This window comes from Rattus norvegicus, chromosome 1, assembly GCF_036323735.1.
Source record: "Rattus norvegicus strain BN/NHsdMcwi chromosome 1, GRCr8, whole genome shotgun sequence".
NCBI classification, from domain to species: Eukaryota; Metazoa; Chordata; class Mammalia; order Rodentia; family Muridae; genus Rattus; species Rattus norvegicus.
The window spans coordinates 62,082,591-62,088,952 of NC_086019.1; positions in this window are offsets into that span (position 1 = coordinate 62,082,591).

Genomic DNA, 6,362 nt, shown 5'->3' on the forward strand with positions numbered 1-6,362 from the left:
TTCAACCAGTTTCACGATAAGTTATTAGAATTGTCTCAGACTCAATTGGAGAAGCAAGATGATGTTGGGGTGGATGAAAAACTTCATTATATTTGCCATGGTCATGTTTGGCTGGCAACATTGCTTCTTCGTTGCATGCACTTTGATAACCCCTGTAGCAGAACTTCCACTGTCCCAGCACCTGAACGATCCCAAGACCTCCACAGTCAAAGGACCAATATTGTGGTAGGGCGTCTGTGGTCAGGCAACTCCTCTGTCTCAGACCCTCCAAATTGCAAGACCTTTACGGGCACTGGAAGTCACTGTCCATAAACTTCCACTGTTGGAGTACCTCAACTATAACAAGGACCTCTACTATTGTACAACCCCCTTGTCATAGCACGTCTACTGTTACAAAATAGTCCACTGTCAAAGGACCTCCAGGGTCTCAGCCTCTCCACTGTTACAGGATCTCTACTGTCTTAGGACCACTGCTGTTGGAGGACCTCCTGTCTCTCAGCAACTTCAGTTTGTTGGAGCTCTCCTATCAGAGGACATTTACATTTTCTGTACTTCCAGTGTCACAGCTGTTATAAGAACCTCCGTTCTCACAGGACCTCCAGTGCGTCAGTACCTCCACTGTCCAAGGACTTTTATATTGTAGGACCTCTACTGTCCTACAGAATGTCCACTGTCGCTAGATTTCCACTGTCACAACACCGCAACCATTACAAGATCTGCAATTTTGGCATGACCTCCAGTGTTCCAGCCCCTCCAGTGTCATAGGACCTCCACTATCACAGGACGTCCACTGTCTCACCAAGGCCAATTTAAAGGACCTCTACTATAACAGGATATCCACTGTAGCTGGACTTACACTTTTGCAGTACCTCAACTGTTGCAGGACCAACAAGGTTGCAGGACATAGACCCACTCAGCAGCTAGAAGTTGCAGGACCTCTACTGGCACAAAAATTCCACAGTTGCTGGAGCTCCACTGTCACTGCAAATGCACTGTCTCATGATATTCACTGTTGCTGGACCAGTAGTGTGGCAGCACATCCATTTTTGCCAAGCCCCTCCACTGACGCAAGACTTCCACTTTTGTAGCACCTTCACTGTCCAAACAAACCAACTCCTGCAGGATCTCCATTGTCTCAGGGCATTCACTAATGCCAGCTCTCCAATGTTGTAGGATATCCACTTTCACAACAGCTAGACTCTTGCAGGACCTCTACTGGCAAAGACAGTCCACTGCTGCTGGCTCTCTACTGTCAGTGCCAATGCATCGATTCATGACCTCCATTGTCACAGGACCTCCACTTTTGTAGGACCTTCACTGTCCAGGCAAACTGCAGGATCTCCAGTGTCTCAGGACATTTACTGGTGCAGAGCCTCCCTTTATTCCACACTTCAACTATTCCAAGGTCATCTACACTGTCTTAGGACCTCCAATACTGCAGGACCTCAAATGTCCCAGGACCTCAGGTGACATAGCACCTCCATTGTCCCAACACCCTTACTGTCCCAGAACCTCAATTTTCCCACGACCTCTTCAGTTGCATGACCTCCAAAGTTGGAAGAACTGCACGGTATGAGAGCCTCAACTGTTGCAGGACCTCCTATGTTGTAGGAACACAATATTCCTACACTGGACCTACACTGTCCATCACCTTCAACTTCCTAACACCTCCACTCTCACAGGACCTACACTGTTGCAGGAACTCCATTGTCTGAGCACCTGCATGTCTCAGGACCTCGAATGATCCAGAACCTCTAATGGTGCAGGACCTCCACTGTCAGCAGACTTCCACTGTCTCAGGACATCCACTCTCTCACCAACTAGACTTTTGCAGAACTTCTACTGGAACAGGATCTCCATTGTGGCTGGTCTTACATTGTCTAAGGCCTCCACTATCACAGACTTTCAGATGAATTTGTAAAGCTGTAGAACTTCAAAGAGCTCCATGAGAAGGTATAGACGTGTCTCAGACTCAATTCCTTGGTGAAGCAATATGATGTTGGGGTGGATTAATATCTTCATTATATTTGCTATGGTCTGGTCTGGGGGGCATCCTTGCTGCTTCTTTCCATGCATTTTGATAACCATTGTAGCAGTACTTCCACTGTCCCAGGACCTGCACTACCCTAAGAACTCCCTTGTCACAGGACATCCACTGTGGTAGTACCTCGGCTGTCAGGAAACTCCACAGACTCAGTACCTCCAAACTGCAAGATCTCTACTGGCACAGGAATTCTACTGTCCCTGAACATCCACTGTCACAGCACTTCAACTGTTTCAAGGACCTCTATTGTCACAAGACCTCCTATATCACGGTTATAAGGACCTGCATTGTCAAAAGACCTCCATTGTCTCAGCCCTTCCACTTCCTGAGGACCTCCAAGCTGCAGGAACTATACTGGCACAGGTTATCCATTGACACTGGTTTTCCACTGTTGCAGGACCTCAACTGTTATAAGGACCTCCACTGTGGCAGGACCTTCAGTGTCTCATCAACTTCACGGTGAGCAACACCAATGTGCAAGACCTCTACTAGCACAGGATATGCACAGTATCTATACTTAGACTGTTGCAGTACCTTAACTGTTGCAGGACCTCCAATTTAGAACATGCACTCTTTTAGCAGCCAGACTTTTGCAGGACCTCTACTGGCACAATAATTCCTCTGTTGTTGGACCTCCACCGTCAGTTCAATGGCACTGACTCATGACATCCACTGTTGCAGGACCTCCAATGTTGAAGGATGTTCACTGTTGCAGGGCATTCCCTGTCAAAGGACCTCTGTTGATGCGGGATCTCCACTTTCACTGTTCTAGCAAACCAACTATTGCAGAACCTACAGTGTTGGAACAACTGCATTGTATCAGGACATTTACTGTTGCATGACCTGTATTGTGGAAACACCCCCATTTTTACCAGATCTCAGCTGTCCCAGGCCCATCTCCACTGACTGAGGACCTCCAATAATGCAGGACATCCAATATTTCAGGACCTCAAATGTGCCACGACCTCAACTGATGAAGGATCTCCAATATCGCAGCACCAAAACAGTCACAGGACCTCCATTGTCCCATCACCTTTACTGGCCCAGCATCTCCACTCTCACATGACCTACAATGGTGCATAAACTCCAATGTCCGAGCAACTGCACTGTCTCAGGACCTCGATTGTTCCAGAACCTCCAGTGGGGCAGGACCTCCACTGTCACCAGATCTCCACTGTCTTAGAACATCCACTCTATCACCAACTCGACTTGTGTAGAACCTCTCCTGGCACAGCATCTCCATTGTGCCTGGTCTGACATTGTCTCAAAACTTCAGCTATCACAGGAATTCCACTGTAGCAGGACCTCCTCTGTCTAAAGACAACCCCTATTGCAGGACCTATACTGTGCAAAGAACTCCACTGTTGCAGGACATCCATTCTTGCAACACCTGCATTGTCTCAGGACCTCCACTGTACCAATCCCATCTCCAATGTCTCAGGACGCCCACTCTTTCAGGACCTCCACTGTTGCATGATCTTGAATGTAATAGGACCTTCGCTATCTCAGTGCCTCCACTGTTTCACGAACTACAATGTCTCTCACTGCCTCCACTGTTGAAGGACCTACAATGTCACGGGTGCTGCACTGTTTTATCAACACCACTATCACTTATTACAAGGCTTTGCTGGTTATTTATTTTGAAACTTAATGGAGAATGATGTTACTTTTGACAAAATAAGAATTTGTTCCAAACCGCTTGTGATTAATTGCCATATGTGAAATATCATTTGCCCCTAGAAGATTGCATGAATCCATAGGCCTCTAGACCTCACCTTGTGGGAACCGTTTCCTTTTGGTGGTGATACCGTCCTGGTAAAGGCATGGGGTAACAGGACAACTCTGAAGTCTGGGGTACACATCAGTCATATTGAGTCCTTGTTCGGAAGAGGAGAAATCTAGAAGAGGGAGAAGAATTGGCGGAAGAATCATACAGTACTTAAAAAGTTAAGACAGAAACGATTTTGCAGAAATGGATACCAGAGACAGAGCTAAGCAACACAGAGCAAACTGGGTAGAACAAAGCACAAAGGTACCTGTCCTTGCCTGCCTGCCGCTTATTTTTTGGATGCTGCCTCCAGCCCTCATTTCTCAGGAGAGATACTGTCCTGTCCCAGGAGAGTTTTCTTGCTTGGTTTGAGCACAGGAACACTGCTTCATTTGGATATTCCTAATTTCTTGGACCATCCCTTGAATCCTCTTAGCCAGCCACTGATGGGGACAGACTCGCCCTCTCCTCATGCACAGAGAGATAATAGGTTGTCTTCTGTGTTCTCATTGATGCTTCTGTTCGGCCTGAGGCTGCTTGTTGATTGAAGGAAGAAGACACTCTGGCATGTATGTTTTGTCCAGGTCATCTGTAGTGGCCTGTGAAGAAAGCCAGTCCCAGTGGTTCTTCTGAAAGCTCTATGACTAGAATATGGACAAAGGCATAAATGAGGCCATGGGGTTGACAAGTCCAATGTGCCAATGGTGGGTTGGCTTCCACTCCTCTGCAGTCCAGTCCTAGAGGGACAGCAGCATAATCATTAAGGGTAGGGAATGGAGCCATTACTAGTCTCACTGTCTGAGCCTGGGTATGAAGCCAGGCATCAGAATAGCCTGTCCTTCCAGTAAGTAGTTGGATGCCATGATCCGCTTAGACTTTCTTTGATGTAAAGAATCTTTATGTCTTGTGTTTTGAATGGAACATGTTGCACTACTTCCAAAATTCCAGGGTGTGGCCTGAGAGGTATCATTTCTTCATAGGGATTTGGGAAACGCTCCCAATCTTCTTTGAAGCAGGGGTGCATTATCATGTCTATGACTGATATTTCTGGGTTTGACTGTTATTAAATGCTAAGCAGGTCATCTAGCTCTCTTGAAACCCCACAGTGGTCAAGATGCACACCTGCCACAACCTGTCTTTTCAGCTCTTATATGAAAACAGAGGTAACTTTTTCAGCTACCATAAAATGTAAGACTAACATTCATATGTGGTTCTTTGGACCATCATAAGTATAACCCAGGAAGAGTTCAGGGGCATCAAAAGTGTTAGCACTGTAGTACAGGTTCAGCATTTGCTCTGGTTTGTCTTGGGTACTAAGGCCAATGTCGATGATTTTGACTTTATTGTTCTTATCCACCATTTTATTTGTTTTGAAGTCCTGTATTTATTCTGTGCCCCTGACAGTAGATCCAGGCTGCTAATATCTGCATAAGTATTTCCCATGCCTTGTCTTTCACTATGTAGCCATACTTTCAGATACATTTATGAAGACATTGAACCTCACACAGCTCCATGACAAGGTATCTACTTGTTTTCGTCTCAATTATTGAAGATGATGTTGGAGTGGTTAACCACAATTGTCATCATTGCCATGGTCATTATTGGATGGCATAAGTGCTTCTTCCTCACAAGGACTTGGAGGCCACTGTAGCAGGACATCCACTGTCTTAGCACCTGCTTTTTCCCCACACCTCCACTGTGCTGACTGTCCAAGCCTATTTTGTGCTGTCTTGCCTGTGAACTTCCTGCCTTTGCAGAAGGAAGTAGGATGCCATGGTCTGGTTATAATTTTGTTCAGTTGAAGTGTCCTTAGTTTCCAGCACTTGGAATCCTATATATTCCATTGCTCTTATACTTACAGGGTCTGGCCTGAGGGGGATCAGTTGCTCATAGGGATTTGGGAACTGCATCTAGCCTTAGTTGAACTAGGGTTGCATCATAACCACAGTGAATTTTGGCCTATATCTAGGGTTGACTGTCATTAGGAGGCTAAGTAGGTCCTTCTGACACCACACCAGAGGCACCACACACTCCTGCTACAAACTGTCTTCTCAACTCTAGAATGAAGAGAGAGTCAAATGGAAACTTTCTGACTGCCATGAAATATAAAACTCCACCTAAGCGTCAAATTTAGTTCTTTGGAACGTCATAAAATTTGCCAAAGAAGAGTTCAGGAACACAAAAAGTATAAGTACTGCAGTGCTGGTTCATCATTTACCCTGATTGGAATGGGGTACTAAGGCCAAAGTTGGTAATTTTGACTTTCCCATTGATGTACAACACAATATTCTTTGGCTTTAGGTGCCTGTGAAATATTGTGTGCCCATAGCAGTAGCTCATCACAGCTATTATTTACACAATATTTTGCTGGCCTTGCCTTGCTCTAGATAGCCATACTTTTGGGTGTATTTGTAAAGCTGTTGCCCTTCAAGCAGCTCCATGAATAGATGTATTGTTTTGGTCTAAATTACTTGAAGAATCGAGATGATGTTGGGGTGATCAACCATCATCATCACTTCCATGGTCATTGCTGGCTGGCATTATTTCTTC